Raw genomic sequence first — 20,714 nt, forward strand, 5'->3', positions numbered from 1 at the left:
TTGATAGGAAGTGTGCCAACCATTGCTTGCGTTCTTGTGTAGGGAGTGTGATTACGCCTGTGGACTTGGATCTACCTGCAGAGTTGGTGACCTATGTTCCAAGTAGGGGGAATCAATGCGCTGACACATTGTCCCAGAAGCCAGAGTATACCCGAAGGGAGGACAAAATCTTGCTCTGGACGGTGATTCCTTTGGAGTGGTTTGTGGCCACAGAGGAACCTGTGGACCTTCGAAGGAGGATTCAGGTGGCGCAGCAACAGGATCCATTTGTGATGGAGGAGGCTGGGGAAGGGCAGAGGCTGGCTAAGCAGTCAGAGGAGGACCCAGGCCCATCCCCTATCCATCCTATGGCATGCAGGGAGGAGAGGATCAGGGTAAAATGTGGTCTACTTGGGAGGAGAGGACCATGATCCTCTTTATGGGTTGCAGGTATGAGATCTGCAGAAAAGGTTGGACCTGCGTGATAACAGACGCTGGAGACAAATTAGTGTTTTATTCCTAAAGAAGGTTTATCTTGGTTGGCATTCTTCCAATGGACTATCCCTAGTTATCTTCCTGAAGTTGGCAATTATCTATCCTGGTCTGTCATGGAACTTTATTCAATGCAGTTTGTTTTTAGTTTTTGCTTTGTTATCGTCTCTTTGAATTTGAACTGTGTTTCTTTCCTTTGAAATGTTATTTTGAAAATAGTTGATTCCTCCACTGTGAACAATTGAAGAGTGAACCCAAGTTGAAGGCATTAAAGGACTTTTAGTTATGTTTTGGGTTTTGTTATATTTCTGATATACTCTGGGTCATCACACTCAGTGTATATTAGAATGAGTTTGGGTATGTTTCAGGGTGGGTTGTTAAAAGAGACTTGCCCAATTTGGTGCCTTCAGATGTTTTGGATTACAACCCACAATACAGCTAAATACAATCCAGGATGCCTGGGGGCTCATGGAAGCCTTAATTCAAAACATTTATATGGTCCCAGTTTAGAACTGGCTGATTTGAGCTCTTGTTTGTTAACCATACATTCACAGCAAGCTTTTTTTCAGGGGAAAAAAATTATTCAACATTTTGCAGCCATTTGCTTATATTCTTTGGTACAGAAGATGATTTGTTTAATTGCAGTCTATGCATGTAGGAATTTAAGACAGTTTTTAATATTGGCTACTCTCATTAATTTTAATGCATGCAATTAAAAGTATTAGCTGTGATTTCCAAACATATACAGCTTTGTTATTTCTTTCTTTCTTTCTTTATTTGGCTATCCTTAACAAAAATATATAATGATATACAATCATGAAGATTTTGAAAGAATTTTGAAAATGTAAACATCTTGGCTATTGATGTAAATAACCATTAGGAAGAATTTGTATATAGTGAATAGTAACAAGGAGAAAGAAATAACCTTGGTTAAAATGTTATTGTACTAATAAGCATTATAAGAAAACTGAAATTGTTTCAAATAATTTTTCCTCAATGGAAAAAGAAAATGAGAGACAACAGTGAAATTTGTATTGGTTTTCTAAAATGATCATATTAACCACAAAATGGACAATTCCATCTATTTCCTTGGTTTTTTCACATCTGTCCTCTGGTAAGGCTGCCTAATGTTTAAATTAGTTGGGAGGGGGTGGGTTTGTTTGTTTTTAATGTATAAGTGTTTTCATGTAAAAGCTATTTTGGAGATCTTGTATTTCAGAACCTTTTTCATACAGTATTATTTGTGTTACAAGATTTAGAGAAATTAAAAAAAAACTATTGAAGTTATATTAAGTGCCGATTAAATAATTATTCTAATATTCACTAATTTATTCTTTGATTTGCACACTTGCACAAATACACATATCCAAAGCAGATTTAGTATGCTTTTAAAACTTTTCCCCATAATTTTAATTATTGCAGAGACCATTAATTATTTTCAGTGACAGCAGAAATATCATATTTACTTGTGAAGAACAGGATTCTAATCCCAAATAATTCCATATCAACTATTGGAGGTAAATCATATTACATATTTTCATTAATGTATAAGTTTTCTTTTTTTAAAAAAATACTTTTTTCTACAAATGTCGAATAGAATAGAATAGAATAGAATAGAATAGAATAGAATAGAATAGAATAGAATAGAATAGAATACTTTATTGGCCAAGTGTGATTGGACACACAAGGAATTTGTCTTGGTGTAAATACACTCAGTATACATAAAAGAACAGATATATACATCAGGAGTCAAGAATCATAAGGTATTACACTTAATGATAGTCATAGGGTACAATAAGCAATCGATCATACTAGGAAACAGTCAATATAAATCGTAAGTATACAAGCGACAAAGTTACACTCCTACAGTCACAAGTGGGAGGGGATGGGTGATAAGGAGTAATGACAAGATTTAACAGTAATAGTAGTGCAGACTTTGTAATAGTTGATCAGAGTTGAGGGAATTATTTGTTTAGCAGAATGATGGCTTTCAGGGAAAAAAAACGGTTCTTGTGTCTAGTTGTTCTGGTGTGCAATGCTCTATAGTGTCGTTCTGAAGGAAGGAGTTGAAACAGTTTATGTCCAGGATAATTGGAACTTTAGCATTTCAAAATCCTTTTTAAATCAAGTTGTGTCATAATATGCTATGCTATGCTATGCTATGCTATGCTATGCTATGCTATGCTATGCTATGCTATGCTATGCTATGCTATGCTATGCTAAGAAAATTGGATAGTTTTCTGAAAAGAATATAAGAAGCTGGTGAAAGCAAGCAAATGGATAATAATGGAACTGCATCTATCTATCTATCTATCTATCTATCTATCTATCTATCTATCTCCATCCACTCATCTTTCAACCAACTCTGGCTGGCTCCCAATTTTGGCTCCTACACTCCCAAGTCCCACTTTGTCCTTATTTTCAATGCAGCTACTTCCTTTGCCTGTCCCTTCCTTATGTGTCTTTTCCTTCCTTTTTCTTTTGCTACTTCTGATGGAAGAGGGGTAGGAATGTTTCCAAATGTCTTTAATATCCTTCTGTGTGAGAGAGATAAAATAGTTGCTGAATGCCAACACAAGAACAATTAATTTGATAACTAGGATACCATATTTTACAGGAAATTTATACTAATTGGGAGTTATTAATTTGATTACCATACATTTATCTTTTTTCTGCAGCCCCCATTCTGTTTTTCACATTGAGTATTGGGAAATAGAAAAGCATGCCACTCAAACATTTAGTTGGAGAGAGGAACCTCCAACATGACCTTTTGCTGAAACAAACTTAGTTGAGATTGATCACATGGAAAAGCTGAATGTTGCACATGATTTTTGTGTCTGATTGTTTATTTTTTAGCTTTTCTCCAGAGATATGGGTGTCATAATTAAAGTCAAGGTCATCTTCATTTTGGATAAATATTGTAACATTAAATGCTAATTGAGCAGTTAAAGGTTACTGCTTTTTCCAAATAGAGAAACACAGCTTATCATTCTATTGTGCAAACTGTTAGGTTTAGACTGCCATGCATTTATTTATCATTTTAAAAATAAAATAAAAGACACACCATACAACTGAAGACTCCCCTTTTTATTTGCTAAATTTCTATCCAAGTTTTTCACCAGGAGCTTAAGGTGGCTTGTCTAGGGATTTTTTTTTCATTGTATTTCCACAACCACTTGGCAAGGGGAGATTGGCTAAGGGAAAGAAAATAGCTGACCCAGATTTATCCAAGACAGAGTGGATTAGCACCAGGGTCTCCCTGAACCAAACCCCACACTTTCATGATTACATTACTGTTGTGTCCCTGACAGTTTCCGTTATGTCTTTTGAACTGGTTGGGGTTTCCCAACCAGATCCGCTGTTTGAGCGGGAATACCAGCCGTTCCCATTGGCTGGCTCCGTTTGACAGTCGGCTATAAAAGCCGGCTGTCGGGCAGAGCCAGCCAAGCGAAGCGGCGGAGCGCGGACCAACGGGCAGCGCTCGCAAGAGCTCTCGCCCGGGCTGCCCGCCCGGCCGGGCAGTTCTCACCATCTGGGCTGCCCGCCCAGCCGAGGCAGCTATCGCCCTCTGGACCGCCCGCCCAGCCGGGGCGGCTACAGACCTTCCGGACTGCCTGCCGAGCCGGGGCAGCTAACGCCTCCCGGACTGCCTGCCGAGCCGAGGCAGCTAACGCCTCCCGGACTGCCTGCCGAGCCGAGGCGGCTAACGCCTCCCGGACTGCCTGCCAAGCCGAGCCGGCTAACGCCTCCCGGACTGCCTGCCCAGCCGAGGCAGCCATCGCCTCCCGGACTGCCTGCCCAGCCAGGGCAGCTCTCGCTCTCCGGGCTGCCTGCCCAGCCAGGGCAGCCGCGTCAACCTGCTATGTTTTAATAAATTGTGTTAGCCTTCAGCTCCGTGTCTGCCTCGTGTGTCATCCCGATGACTACACAACACTGGTGACGAGGATGGGATGGCTACCAGAAGCACAATGCAACCGCTGAGTCACTAGCCGCCGATCCGCAGCCAGAGAGAACGATCAGCCGGCGATAAGAGCAACGCTGATCCGCAGCCAGAGAGAGCGGTCAGCAAGCAACGAGAGCAAACGCTGATCACTGCGAGCCAGTTCCAGGCTTGGCAAGCACGGTCAGTCCTTTATTGTTATAATAAAGTATTTGTTGCACTCATGCTCTGGTTCAGCCTCTCATTACCCAAACTTAACAATTACATTGAAAAGAAATCTATTAATGTTGCCATCTAACTAGTCCCTCTGAACTATAGATAGTCTTCATCTTACAACACTTCATTTAGTGACCATTCAAAATAATAGCATTGAAAAAAGTGACTTATGACCATTTTTAGCACTCATGACCATTGTAGTATCCCCCTGGTCACATAATATATATTTGATGCTTGATGACTGACTCATATTTATGACGGTTCCAATGTCCCAGGGTCATGTGATCATCTTTTGTGATGATCTTCTAACAAGCAAAGTCAATGGGGAAGCCAGATTCACTTAGCAACCATGTTACTAATTTAACAATGCCCTGATTCACTTAACAAATATGGCAAGAAAAGTCATAAAATGGGGCAAAACTCACTTAACAAATTTCTGACTTAGCAACCTAAATTTTTTGACTAAATTTTGAAGCCAACTAAAGAATGACTTGTAACTAATGCTCTAAAGATGTTTCCAGTTTAACCAGAATTTTTAAAGCCATGGCTTTTAATTTTAAAATCAGTTAAATCAAATGACCTATTCACAGCATATAAAAATACTTGAAAAAAGGAAACAAGCAAATAAAAACACACAATCCTTTTGTCCTTGGGACAATTCAAATACAACATTTTAATTAACTCCAAAGGGGGAGATGGAAATATAACAACTATAATGGAGCTATATCTGTAATAACTAATATGAGAAGCATGAAAAAAACATTGAGATTTTGATTCCTTATTCAACTTCAAAAATTTCAAAACCTTAAGCTTGGATGAAAGTGAGCATGTGTCAGACTTTAAAACACTGCTGATAACTGGTTTTGCTCCTACTAGGCAGAATTCATGCTTATCCAAGTTTGAAAGCATTTTGAACAGGTAGATACACTTTAAATTTTGAGCTGGTGTGGTGGTCATTCGTAAAAGGACTACCAAGGGAATTCACCTTTTCATAAACAGTTACTATTGCAAACATCAACGTACCAAAAAGCTGATCTTTCCATTCCAACAACTCCCAGCCTCCCTTTTCTTTTTCTGACAGATAAGAAATAATAACCCCCAGCTATCCTTTACTATTTTTTTATTTAAGACTGCATATAATGTCAAAGTAAAGCTCAAAAATGTTGCTAAAAAAGTTTGTGCTGGAAATTGAGGTCTTTCTTTATAACATGTAACTGTCTTGCTCCTTTTTTTAATTAAAATAGTCTTTAAAAAAAAAGAATTGGAAGTACAAAGTGCAAAGAGCCAAGGAGACTATCCACAAGCAAGTTCGTATCTACAGGCACCATTATTCCTGGTATAAATTCATTGTAGTCAATGGGTTTTTATTAAAGCAAATCCCATTGATTCCACTGGCTTATTTTTAAGCAAAATTAAACAATTATATTTTGTATTGCTTACTACATCCAATGACTACAAGGAAAAACAGTTAAATTTAATAACCTATGCAGGACTATTGTGTTCAGCTTTCATTTTAGTCCAAAATGAAATTGAATATTACAAACTTAGACCTTGCACTTGATGGGCCCTGTTTTTCTGCAAAGGAGATTAACTTTTCATCCACTATTTAGTTCATTTCTTAAACTATATACTATGGCAGAATATGGAGACATAATGCTTCGGGATGCCAAAAGAGGTCAATTACACTACGCACAGCATGCACTTTGGCTACATTATTTGTGCAGTTTCTGTAGGGAATTGTGAAAGGTCTTACATTTAACATGCTTGGCCATCTTCCATTTGGCCTTTATTCAAATCCATAGTCTGGCTGCTTACTGGATGCTGAGTGGGAAATTGGTCATTATATTAAGAACTGATGGCAAATGATTCCAGTGCAGCTTATTGTTCAGGCAGTCTGTTTTTAATTTGGAACCAGTCCAAATTTAAAATTTCTGAGGTTCAACAAGTGAGGCTTAAATCTGTACTACAGACTTTAAAAATGTTTTTTTGTTTCCAAAACAGACTTTTTCCTTCACTGTTTGTCTAGCTTCTATGCCATCTGCTGATGCTACAGAAGATCTGTGATATCTTCGTCACTTTCAATTATGATCTTTTTGTTTCTAACTAGAGGCAGCTAATATTTTATTATATTTCCAGAGTACAAAGCAGCTTGGAATGAATAAAAGCACTTTCCCACAGCTAAAATATCCCATTGGATGAAATTATTCAACGTGTCTCTGCAAAATGATCCTTTTGGTCTAGGGTTATGCTTTTCATTTCTTAAGCTTTAAATGCCTTTGTGATAGCTGATCACTTTTTACTTTTAAAATATTTTTAAACAACATTTCCTATCAAATTGCATACTAGTACTTAGAAAATGGTTGTAAGGAGAACAATTATGTTGGTATAACTTCAATTAGCACACAATTCCTGCACAATACATAAGAGTCCAAAAAAATAGTATTTTTAATTAGATTTATATTCTAAATTCTTCAGATTTCCAGCCCTCAACTATAATTTGCTTCCCTCATTTTATCATTTCATCAATTTAGTAAACTAGATTGGGGGCTCACATGGTTAGGATTCTGGGTTGGAAGTTAGCAAACCCATGTTCAAGACCCGAGTATTGTCATGCATGGGGTGAGCTTTTGCCCTTCATTCCAGTTTCTGCTGGGGACATGAAAGAAGCTCCCAACTGTGTGTCCACCAGTCAATGGGGATGTCACCAGCTAATCATTTCCACCCTGAAGTCCCTCAGACATTCTGACATGAGTTCAAAAAAACAACAACAACCCAAAACTGATGTAGATGAAGTTGAGAAGGAATTGCTTACCAAAAAGTTCATAGGATGAACAGGGATTTGAATGTTCAATCTATCCAATCATAGACCAAATCTTTAACCCCATTAAATTGCATCTGATCTGTTGAAATTTCTCTCAGGATATCTTTATTGTCTAAAAGAAAGTATGGGTATTTCACAGTTTTCTTCTTCTCATCTTTAAACTTTCATGGCTACTTCCCTATTGTTCTGGGAATTACTTTCCCTTGTTTTTTTTCCAGCCTGTCAAAACAGAGCTTGGGTTGGGTACAGCAGAGAGAGGGAAAAAAACACCTTCCAATATAAATACAGCTAAGCATAAAATGATATTCTATACTAAAGGGGCCATTCTACATGCAGAGGACAACCTGGGAATCCAACTCTTTCTTTTTTTATTTCATATTTTATTTCATATTTCAATTCATACTGGTTGTTAGTTTCAGGAAGGCTGCATCCAAAGATAAATATGTCAACTTGACATTGAAATCTTACCCATGTTATATGAAGCACATTGTTATGTGTTGGCTTTTTATTTACTTATATGTAGTGATCTTTTTACTTCCTTGCATCTTCTTTATCTCGTTCATGTTTTAATTAAGTTTCTCAAGGTGTTAATGCAATTGTTGATTATTTTCATACAAAGAATATCTATGGGACTGTGCTTAACATGAAGGGCATTGAGAAGTAAATTCTTGCATTTGACCTTGCAATATAATTATATTTGTATAACTAGGATTAATGAGCCAATTATTTTTGACAAGATAGCTGGTGCAGAACACTGTTTGCTTTTCTTTGCTAGTTTGTATTTTTAAAAACGAGAAGCATCCCCAGTGTTAATTCTGAATTAGATTGGCTTTTACACCTAAAGTATGTTCTCAAGAAATTAGCAATGATTGTGATCTCACTCCAGTCTTCATACACAGCAAAGAATGTCATTATTTTTATTGTATTTTGTCTTGAGATGACTATTTGCAGGCATTTTTATTGTACACCCCACTATTTTGCATATTGATGAACAGCAGTTTATACATTAACTGAATAAATAATACAATTTAGAAAAAGCTGTTTGTCAAGGACTTTCTTACTGAGAAGTAATATGAAATGTCTTAGAACGTTAGCACAATCCTTGAAGGCAAGGCAGTTCTGCTCATACAGTATCTGCAATAGTTGGAGTTGCCCAGTTGGTTGCCTGGGTCTCCAATAGCTGGAATTTCCATTATCATGGCAGGGTGTAAAATGGAGGAAGGAAGACCATACACTGAATGGCACAAGCAAGTAATCGGCTTTCTGTACAGGAACATTGCACAGTGTGCGAGCTAGACCCTCCCTAGTCCAGATAGAAGATCCCATAGAAAGTTATGGAGAATAAGAGGGTTAAGATCCTCTTCCATATCCAGATGGACAGGAACATACTGGTTAATCAACCAGACATTGTGATAGTAGATAACAACCAGGAGATAGTGGTCACGATAGATATAGCAATATCAAGTGATAGCAATATCAGGAAGAAGGAATATTTATTTATTTATTATTTATTTATTTATTTGATTTGTCAATTGCTTACAAGATAATAGGTATAAGTATATACATAGTTATGAATACATGAAATGGGTACATATAAGAAAAATAAAAGAAACAATAGGACAGGGACGGTAGGCACGTTGGTGCGCTTATGCACGTCCCCTACAGACCTCTTAGGAAAGGGGTGAGGTCAATAGTAGACAGTCTAAGGTTAAAGTTTTGGGGGTTTAGGGAAGAAACTACAGAGTCAGGTAGAGTATTCCAGACATTGACCACTCTGTTGCTGAAGTCGTATTTCCTGCAATCAAGTTTGGTGTGGTTAACCTTGAGTTTGTATCTATTGTGTGTTCTTGTGTTGTTATGGTTGAAGCTGAAGTATTCATTGACAGGTAGGGCATTGCAATGTATGATTTTACATACCATACTTAGATCAGACTGAAGACGAAGTAATTCAAGGTTTTCTAGGTCTAGAATTTCAAGTCTGGTGGCATAAGGTATTCTACAATGAGTAGAGGAGTGGAGAACTCTTCTTGTGAAATATTTCTTGACTTTCTCAACTGTGCTAATATCAGATACGTAATGTGGGTTCCAGACCGATGAGCTGTATGAGAATATGAGAAGCTATAGAAGTATCAGGCCCTGAAGGGCAGCTAATGAAAAGGCCAAAGTAGTCCCAGTGATGGTAGGAGCACTCAGGTCTTGGAGAGTGGCTTCAACAGATCTCAGGAACATCAGTGTACTCTGTCCAGAGGAGTGCAGTGCTAAGAACAGCTAAGATACCTCACAGACTCTTCAAACTCGCAGGCCTCTGGTAGACAACCCAAGACATATGCTTCCCATAGAAGTTTGAAGGAATTTTTATCTAAGTGAACATGCCTAATACCCCTTTCTTTCTACTTTCTTCACATAATGTTGTGAGGTGAGTTGGGCTGAGAGAGTAACTGGCCAAAGTCACTCAGTGGCTCTCCTTCCCAAGGTAAATCTAGAATTCATCCTCCTGGTTTCTAGGACAGCACCTTAAATACTACACAAAATTGGCTCTATACCTGTCAGTCCCCCTTCACTTCTGCCCTGACACTGACTAGAACAGCTTGCTTTCTGTGAAATGGTACAGAGGAATAGGAATGAAAACTTTATTCTTTTGCTCTTTGTTAAAACAGGTATTTTTCCCCCAGGCTTTCATACAACCCAGGAAAAAAGTTGCAATTGGTTGCACTATGAGTTGATACCTTAAGTAACAGTGACTTAAGGAACTGTGACTATTTTCCAGGTTTGTGTAAAGCTTCAGAATGATAGCTCTGATGAATAGCATAGAACCGAGCATCATGCTCCCTCAAAATTGATTTCTGCTGGATTATTTTTAAAGAATATTTAGTTGTAGGTAGAACAGCAGGAATTGCTGAGATGAACAATCGTGTTTGCCAAGTTCCCATGTTTTGTTATCACTGAATTGAATTTATAAACAGTGAAATCCATTCTTGTTGTAAGGCACAAAACAAAAAAATAAAAAGAGATAAATCAGAAACCAAGGAAATCAAAGCATTAACTAATTCCTAGCTAACAATTCTGAATAAATATTTTTTGCTTCTTTAATTTTTTTTTGAAAATCATTTTACTGGGATCTAGAATCAGTCATACTTTAAACATCTAAGGAAGCTGTCCTCAACCAACTTGTGATCTTCGTATTGATGGAACTGACTTTAGCAGGATGGCTAAGAATTCTGGGAGTTACAGGCATAGCAAAACTCAGAAAACTCAGTATACCACAGGCACGTTCCTTGAAATAGAAGAACATTTCCTGAAACTATATATATGTGCATAGTAAGGGATTTTGTGGTTTATACCTCAAGGGCAAACCATTACTATTAAAGAAAAATATTTCTAAGTATGCTAGTAATTTATTAACTTGCATTGAACTATCTATATATTCACAAACAGAATAATCAGTTCAAATCTCATGAGATATTTTCAGCCCACACTTTTATGTTTATCAGTTTCAGATAAAAATCAAACTTAATGTAGCAATAATATTAAAATCCAATCATTATATCCAGGGATGGGATGCTACCGGTTCATCACAGTTCTATAGAACTGGTAGCTCTGAAGAGCAGCAGACACAAAAGCAGTTCAGTGTCTGCTGCTCTGTTTAGCCTGCCTGCCTGCACAGGCTCTTGGCTGTCCTTTATTTTCTGCTTTTTCAAACTCAGCTGCTTTGCGTGGCACAGCTGAGGTTGAAAAAGCAGGAAAGAAGAGGATTTTCAAATGCTGAGCACCCTCGCGCAGCACTTGTCAACTGTCCAAGCTGACAATGGCTGAGGTTTTTTGGAAATGGTCTACACACATGCGCAAAATGCACTCTCACCAGGGATGGGATTCTACCTCCCAGAAAACTGGTAAACCACACCACTAGCTGGTCCCGCCCCACCCACTCACTCCTTACGTGGCATGCGTGCCATCAAACTTGCCTCCTAAGTTGCTATTTTTCCTTTTTTTTCCCCTGACTATCAGCTGTTCTGCTGTGCCTGGAGATTTAGATTAGCTAGAAAGCAGGAAATCATTTCATTTCTTGCTTTCTAGCTAATCTAAAAGCAGATCTGAACCTTCCTTATGACCGAAGCTTCTATTTTTCAGTGCAGACTCAGGTAGCTGATGGCAGATAGATAGATCTCTAAGTGAATCTGTGATTCTGTGAGCAACTCAAACTGTCTTCTTGCTTTGCCTGATTTTGGGTAAAAGTTGCTCTTTTTTAATAAAAAAAAATATTATTTACATACATAGTATGTTGTGAGTTAATTTTGTGAGTTTGCTTGCTAGCAAATTTTATGTGACAGACACAGGTAGTCGATTGCACAAAGATAAATCTCTGAATGAATCTGTGATTCTGTGAGCAACTCACTCTGTCTGCCTGCTTTGTCTGATTTTGGGTAAAAGTTGCTCTTTTTTATAAAAATGCAATATTTACATAAATATTTATAATATTTACACACAAGCCATGCCCAGCCAGTCACACGACCACCAAGCCGTGCCCAGTCAGCAAGCCACACCCAGCCAGTCACATGATCACCAAGCCACACCCACAAATTAGGCCACACCCATAGAACTGGTTGTTAAGAAATTTGAATTCCACCCCTGATTATATCTAATAAGCAGTGAGTTACAATACACTGGTTTCCATTAAAGAGCAATGGTTTCAAAAATAATTAAAATGCTATTGTTGTGGGGTTGTTGTTGTTTAATTTAAAAGGAATCTTATGTTTTGGTGTATTGAAAGCAAAACTATCCCCAGCAAAGACTGTTTAGAAGCCATCATATGGCTTCTGATGTGCGTATTTCTGCAATGTACCATTTACTGAGAAAGCTGCTCACCTGAATAGTTAACTTGAATAAATTTATCTACTTAACTTTACAAGATGAATATATGGGTTAATTTACACTAACAAAGAACAAGGTTCATGTCAAGCAAATAGAACACAATGTGCAGAGGAGTTAACATTACTCATGCAGAACTAACAACCTTTCATAGATGTGAAGAATCTTCTCTTTGTCATTTGAAGGCAAGTATAATCTAGTCCAGACTTTGATCATGTGTAATGGAATCCTTTTGACTAGCTGTCAACCCTAAAATTGAAATGCCACATTGAGAAAGCATAGTAGTAGCTATACTAAAGAAAGATTAATTGTTTGCTCTAACTAATGAAGACATTGTCATCCATGTAAATCAAACATATCAGAGATCATTATCGGATGAATTTTATTTAGAAATAAAATTGCCTTTATCCATTTTATACAAAAACACCAGCATGCAAATTATGACACATCCTTTCCCTTATGATGTGTGTTCTCACCTTCCAGCCTCTTTTCTCTAGCACTTTTAATAATCCTGAAACTATTAGATAAACAGACTTGGCTCATTTTTATGAGATACACAAAAAAATAGCTCAAAGAAAAAAAGCAGTAAATTCACAAATACTAAGTTATTCAGATATTTAAATTAATTACACCATTACAGAATAATTGCATCTTTTTACCCTAACCCAAGTCAAGGCAAGAAAAAGAGATCAAGAAGCAGAGCTGACTTTTGATAAATTGTCATCTGTCCCTTATTATAAACCTTAATCAGCTTCAAAGACTTGATTCCTGTCCAACCTAGTTTACACCATTAATTTTTAGCCCTATCTGAGTTACTATAGCATTTGTTTTAAAATAAGAGATATTTCTGAAAAGTAAGTAATAGAAAATTCATGTCAGTATGAGCAGGTTCCATAACCTAAGGGTTCTGCATGAGGGGGGCACCAGTTGTGTATGTGAGATAGAGACAGATACAGTATCAACAACATAATCGCACCAAGTTAATCTATGCACACTCAGCCACTAAGACTGCTGATGAGATCTGTGTCGGTACCCATCAGGCCTCTGAATAATTGTAATTATAGAATATATTTAAATTTATTGGCAGGTTCTCACTCTCCTACCCTTTTGTAGAAGTTTGAAGACTTGACTTTGCCAATTGAGTAGCAAATAACAGAGGGAGTGGTTGGTGCCTTGATGGCCTCCCTCCCCTTTTAATTTTTAATGTATTTTAATATTTTTATCTGTTGTTTTGAAGTATTTATTTTGTATGGTATTTAGTGTTCTTGTATAACTTCATTCTATACTCTGGATGCAACATGAGTAAGTGTGATGAACAGTGTCTATATCTGACAAACAATAACATGTTGTTTTAAATAAATATTAAATAAACAAATAAATAAATCATTAAAAATAATATTTCTGGGTGAACATTAAGTGAAATTATGCACAAGGACATCTTCAATGCCAGCAGTGACCCAAGTGTTAGTAGATAAGAAATTCTATGTTTTACATAGGCAGCTGTTAATTACTTTCTGGTGACACCCCCACATATTTTTCAGGAATGCTAGGATTAGATACAATGCAAGTCACACTGAATAAAAATATATTGCTGAAATTTCTCTAAGTACCCATGTGAGAGCTGTCTCCCAAATCCCATTACTTTCACAGCAATGTCTGTGATGTTATAATAAATCTGATCATCTGAAATAAACACATAGAAAAATGTGCCATCTTCTTTCAAAACAAACAGAAATGCAAGATGGCTTCTTTAATAGCACTATAATTAGAAGATAACGGCTTACTAAGAATTCTTAGAATTAAGTAAGAAATTAATGATTTAATGCTGTCCTTCTATGCCTCTTCAACTGTTATAGGGAATTTTTCACCGTGATTTGAATAATTTGTACAATTCATCATCCTTTCATTGTTGTAGCTATTAAATCCTTTGATTGTTGTCGCTATTCCTGCAATATAATACTGTTCTACTCATAATATTCCTTATGAGTACAGCCTGCAGAATTATCTGGATCTTTGCCAGAGAAATATGTAAATCAATTTTTAACTATATTAGGAGAAATTCTAGAATAAATTAACTGAACATATTTCGCAGTGAAATCTACAGGGCCATTTACAATTAGTTTATTCCACTGATTTTAGAGGAATTTAAGTGTGACCAATTTGATGTGGAAACAAATCCTACAACTGCAGTGCTACTATCCATGCTCAGGATAGACATAAATATTTGGGCAATTTTGTAAATAACAAACTAAAAGACTCAAGGTCCATCCCACCCTTAAAGGACCTAATGGTAAAGACTGCAATGACAACACTATTAAAGCCAACCTCTTTAACACATTCTTTGGCTCAGTATTTGTAAACAGCAATAGATCATGCCCAGTATTTCCTAGTCAAACCACAGACAACTACAATGATCTAATACATATCAATTTTACAGAAGACAATGTTGAAAAAGCACTACGCAATCTAAAACCTTCTCTATCTATTGGACCGGATGGAATATGTGCCTACTTCTTTAGAAAGCTATCCACTGCCATAGTCAAACCTCTAAGCATAATCTGAAAAATCTTTCAGGACCAGCTCCTTGCCTAACCTATGGTCACAAGCCACGGTCATCCCCATCTTCAAAAAGGAAGATGACAGCCTAGTTGAAAATTACAGACCAATCTCTTTATGCTGCATCACCTGTAAAGTCACGGAATCAATTATTAACCAATCCATCATCCTCCACTTAGAAACAAACTTCCTACTCTCCAATAAAAAATTTGGTTTCAGGAAAAAACTATCATGTAATCTGCAACTCTTACACTGCAAAAACATATGGACTATGCAACTCAATCAGGGCAAAGCAATAGATGCAATCTACATAGACTTCTGAAAAGCCTTCGATTCAGTGGTACACGACAAACTACTCCTAAAACTAAAATCTTACAGTATCTCTGGACACAGGAATAACTGGATAGAAGCATTCCTGTCAAACAGACAACAAATGGCCAAAATTGGAAACATCCTATCAAATTCTGTACCTGTCAACAGTGGTGTCCCCCAAGGCAGTGTTCTAGGACCAACTCTTTTCATACTCTACATAAATGACCTCCGTGATCATATTAAGAGCAAATGCGTTCTCTTCGCTGATGATGTAAAGCTATTCAATACAACAGACAATACTGCTACCCTTCAAAAAGACCTTGACTATGTATCAGAATGGTCAAACAAATGGCAATTTTAAATCTCAACAAATAAATGCTCTGTCCTATATATTGCCAAAAAAAAGAAAGAAAGAAAGAAAAGAAAATACAGGCTGAATAGTCAAGACCTTGTTGATGATCCAAACTCTGTCAAGAATCTTGCAGTACTCATCTCTAAAGACCTAAGTGCTAGAGCCCACTGTAACTATATAGCCAAAAGGCATTAAGAGTTGTTAACCTAATCTTATTACCAGAGCTTTTTCTCTGGTAATATCACACTATTAACTAGAGCATATAAAACATTTGCTAGACCAATACTTGAATACAGCTCATCAGTCTGGAACCCACATTATGTATCCGATATTAACACATTACTTATCTGATATTAATACAGTTGAGAAAGTCCAGAAATATTTCACAAGAAGAGTTCTCCACTCCTCTACTCGTTGCAGAATACCTTATGCCACCAGACTTGAAATTCTAGACCTAGAAAACCTAGAACTACACCGCCTTCGGTCCGATCTAATTATAGTATATAAAATCATACATTGCAATGTCCTACCTGTCAATGAATACTTCATCTTCAATCATAACAATACAAGAGCAAACAATAGATACAAACTCAAGGTTAATCGCACCAAACTTGATTGCAAGAAATACGACTTCAACAACAGAGTGGTCAATGTCTGGAATACTCTACCTGGCATTGTGGTTTCTTCTCCAAACTGCAAAAACTTTCTACTATTGACCTCACCCCTTTCCTAAGAGGTCTGTAGGGGTCTGCACAAGCGCACCAACGTGCCTACTGTCCCTGTCCTAGTGTTTCTTTTATTTTTTTAATTTTTCTTATTTGTATCCATGTATTCATAACTATGTTTTTACCTATACCTATTATCTTGTAAGCAATTGACAAAAATAAAAAATAAAAAAAATATACATGCACAGCCTTACAATGCCTATCATCACAATCTGCTAACTGTGCATCATTAAGCAAGGTAGTGTTTATTAGGGATGTGCAGCAGAGTGGATTTAAAAGGGAACTGGTAACTGGAAGTCAATATAGATGCACATATTGTGCTTGTCACCATGTCCTTAAATCAAACATATCTCATCCTGAAATCACATGGCAGCTCTGAAGCAGACCAGGAAAAGATGTTTTTTACTTAAGCAGTCTGAAACTGGCATGACACATGTACATATGCACATTCCAGATCATTTTCCCCCTTCCTATTCAATTTGCTGCCCAGCAATACTATTTGTGCAGTAAAAATAGATAAAAATACATGTTCAAAATGGTAGCCTTAAGTTATAACTTAGATATAGATGTACTTCATTTCCCAAGCAGTAATATGTGTGAGTTAAACCAGAAGTGGTATTCAGCAGGTTCTGACCAGTTCTGGAAAACCAGTAGTGGAAATTTTGAGTAGTTTGGAGAACTGGCAAATGCCACTTCTGACTGTCCCTGCCCCATCTATTCTCTGCCTCCCAGCTGATCGGCTAGGTCTTCTTTTGTTGCCTTGCACAGGAGAATGAAGCTGGAAAGCAGGTTAGTGGGATGGGCAAGTAATGGGATTTTGCAGTAACCTTCCCCCAGAAATGGGATGGGAATGGAGATTTTACAGTATCTTTCCCCTGCCATGCCCACCAAGCCACACCATGCCCACCAAGCCATGACCACAGAACCGGTAGTAAATTCTTTTGAATCCCACCACTGATTGAAACTTAATGAATCTATCTGAATGAGACTGATTTTTTGTTGATCTTCATAGCCCACCCCCACAATCTCAATGTATGGACTTCATATAGAATTCTGGAAAAAATACTGTACAAAAAATCCAGTACTTATACCAAAGTAAGGGCAAAATAGTGGAATCCATACTACACCCAAAAGAATTAAGAGAAATATCAGAATAGATCAACAGTTAGGTGAGATTGAGTTACATCTGACTAACAGAATAGGGGAGAAGAGACATGCCAAAAAAAAATTAAATCATCAAAACGGATGTCCCATTATATTTTAATTTTCTTTAGTCTAGCACAGAATTGCGTTGTTCTTTTCTTTTATTGCAGCAGGCTTATATAACTTTAGTTACATGTGCATCGCATGACATAGAAACAAGTTTAAATTTAATCTGGAATAGCTCTCTTCTTCTACCATCCCTTCCCATCCCCTCCATTCCCATTCCAAAACTGCAAACTAATATATACCAACCTGGGACTAAATCCTCTTACCTCAGTGCAGTTTGCTTAGTTTTACTAGACACACACAGGACTTTTCTCTGAATAAACTGAATCACTCTCCTTGAACTTGTTTAGCTAATTTGATTTGTTTTACAGAATACATGTCACTGGTTCAGAGTCTATAAGTTCTGGTGTTCCCTTTGATAAATAATTTCTCTTTTAAAATATAATTAGGATTGCATCTGTGTTTTCCATTTTCCTAGAGACAAGTGTGAACAATGATCAGGAATAATAAGATTTGTTACTTATCCTCCACAAAGAAATCTGTGTACAAATGAATGACATCTACCAAACAAATAGAAATTTAAAAGAACTAGGTAATAAGTCATTAAGAAAATGTCAACAACGAGATGGCAAATGGAAGGCATGTAAGCAAGTGGATATTCAGATTGCAAATGTGGCAATTTCCTAGTTTAAATGAAAGAATTTTATCCTTGCCAGGAATATTTAATTTTTTAAAAAAAAATCCATCTGTACAGTGTGAAAAGAAATTTACATTAAGTACAAAGCCAATGAAGAAAAGATATGACAATCAGAAATTGTGTGTCAAAACAACTTGTCTTTTGAGAGTATGGCATGATGGCAGAGTTTGTAGAAGAGTTTGGGAAGATAATAGGGCTTCGTTTTCATTATTAGAAAAGCAGTCTATGGTATCCTTCTCCAGAGTCTCATTTTATCTATTGCTCCATTGCTGCTCTTATTTTTAACTACCATTGTCACTGTGAACCTCAAACCCCTTAATCCAGAACACAAACATAAAGCCAATCAAATTCATTAATCTAACAGTCAGTTATTATCCTGTTTATAGGCACAACGTGTTCACAAACACATTATTTTCTGTGTTTGTGTCACACTTCAGTTCATACAACTGTTTATGAAAATCTAACGTCTCCTTAGCATAAATAGAGAAAAAAGTACACATGGAAGAAATTTCTCAGTGTGAGCATATACCATATGCTCTTCAAGTCAATCTTGTGTCCATTTAAAGGTAGGACTACTCATTTTTAAAGCAGTTTCAAAACAGCATTAATGATAACCTGTTGAGCATAAAGTAATCCATTAAGGTGCCTAACTAAGCAGGGACATTTCCACAATAAAAGAATGGTATCAGTTAAACAGACAATATGAGGCCTTTGTGGGTTCCATTGCACAACAATTTTCTTCAAAAGTATTGTTTCCTGAAAAATGTTTACTAGTTATAATAAATCCCCTTCAAACACAACTATAATTCGAGAATGGCCGTGTAAAATAGGAATCTTGAGAAATGTGAAATTAACTTTTAATTTAATTTTAATTTAAATTAGTTAGATCTAGTTAAGGCACCAGGCTTGAAAGCAGGTGATCATGAGTTCTTCCCACCTTAGCCATCAAAGCCAGCTGGCTGATCTTGAACCAATCTCTTTCTCTCAGCCCAACTCACCTCACAGGTTCTTGTTATTTGGGGAAAATAGAAAGAGGAGGTGTATTGGATATATTTGCCACCAGGAGTTATTTGTAAAAATAATTAAAAAGTGGTATACAAATAAATGACTATAATGTATTTAATTGAATAATGTTTCCAACACTACATGAGTTCAGCGGCACTAAAAGTGGTTTGCTGGTGATTTTTATGTATTCAGTGCCTGATGCTTATTTCACCATATTTGTCACTAACCACAACTACATTCTCAGGAAAGAACTTCAAATGTATATGCAGAAAATGACTCTTCAGTGACATGTTGCATTTTGTAGCCTTGTATGCTGTAGGAAATTTGTCATCCAGCTGAATGTCTGTAGAAATTCTCAATCATCCAAGTCATGACTGTCCCAAAGGTGCTTTTTCAGGAGGCAACTGGACTTCGTTGTTTTTTCTTTTGAAGTGAAACATCTTCAAAAGGAAAAAAACCCAAAATGTCTTCAAAAGAAAAAACAAGAAAGTCCTGATAAAGCACCTTTGGGACATTCAGTTCAATATATTTTGGTGCTGTGTAGTTAGCAAGAAAATTCTCAATGTCATCCCTGAATGCTTTCTAGGTTATTTTCTCTGGTCCCACTAACAGTTCTTTAAACAGCTTGTCATTAAGGACATATCTGATCCACAAAAATGCCTTCCTTAAACTTGGCACCACTTCTTAGAAACATCTATCTCAAATAACAAAAAACTTGACCTTCCTTTTTCATTGCTTCACCAAATCTTTCATCAATCCAAGTTTTATGTGAAGCAGAGGCAAAAATATCTTTGTCAATCAACAAGTGATTCGTGTGCCACATTTTTCTGTCCTGGAACCAAATTATTTTGGAGCAACCATTTCTTTTTATGTAATGTGACTCACTTGCACAGCTGTCCCACTCATATAGGTAACAACAGTACTTGGTACATCCAATCTGCCTTTCAAGGAACAGAACCATTATTTTTAAATTTCCACAGATATTCAAGTTGTATTTGGTGTACTCAATGTGGTCCAACAACAAGTCCATGTTTCTTTATGTGCGCCTAGCCAACAGGTGATGAAGGGTATATATTGCTATTGAGTAAAAACAGAAGGTTTCTATAAAATGGTACATAATAAGTTAAATTACATTTAGTTACAGGAAGCAAAATATTTGTTGTCCAGTGTTTTTAATATGTTTCCTTCTCAATATAAACCAGGGGTGTCCAACCTTGGCAACTTTAAGACTTGTGGACTTCAACTCCCAGAATTCAGAAGCTTTGCAAAGCTGGCTGAGGAATTCTGGGAGTTGAAGTCCACAAGTCTTAAAGTTGCCAAGGTTGGACACCCCTGATATAAACTATTTACCTGCTCTCTGTCTGTCTCACTTTCATCTAATCATTTTAATTATATTTTATTTTAAATTTTTGAGGCAGTTTTACTCAGGATTTAGTCTTCATGTTTATAAATTCCCTTTGATGCAGTAGATTTCTTATGGGTTTCCTCTCAGCAAGTTATACTATTTTCAGACTTGCCTGTATTCTGTCAAGTAAACACTGCTC

At 36.8% G+C, this 20,714-nt stretch overlaps 1 long non-coding RNA gene across 2 annotated transcripts in view; it reads right to left on the reverse strand.

The window, feature by feature from the left end:
* Positions 1 to 17,816, reverse strand: part of LOC148127335 (uncharacterized) — a 71,564-nt gene extending 53,748 nt beyond the window's left edge. Inside the window, exon 1 of one of the 2 annotated variants that reach the window (XR_015741501.1) lies at positions 17,735 to 17,816. This is a non-coding gene — a long non-coding RNA (uncharacterized LOC148127335). Of the gene's footprint in view, positions 1 to 17,714 lie in introns of both variants that reach the window. The other variant, XR_015741502.1, reaches the window with a different exon arrangement.
* Between the last annotated feature and the right edge of the window lie 2,898 nt (positions 17,817 to 20,714).

This window comes from Pseudonaja textilis, chromosome 2 (genome assembly GCF_049901715.1).
Source record: "Pseudonaja textilis isolate UNSWEBS1 chromosome 2, rPseTex1.2, whole genome shotgun sequence".
Taxonomy (NCBI): domain Eukaryota; kingdom Metazoa; phylum Chordata; class Lepidosauria; order Squamata; family Elapidae; genus Pseudonaja; species Pseudonaja textilis.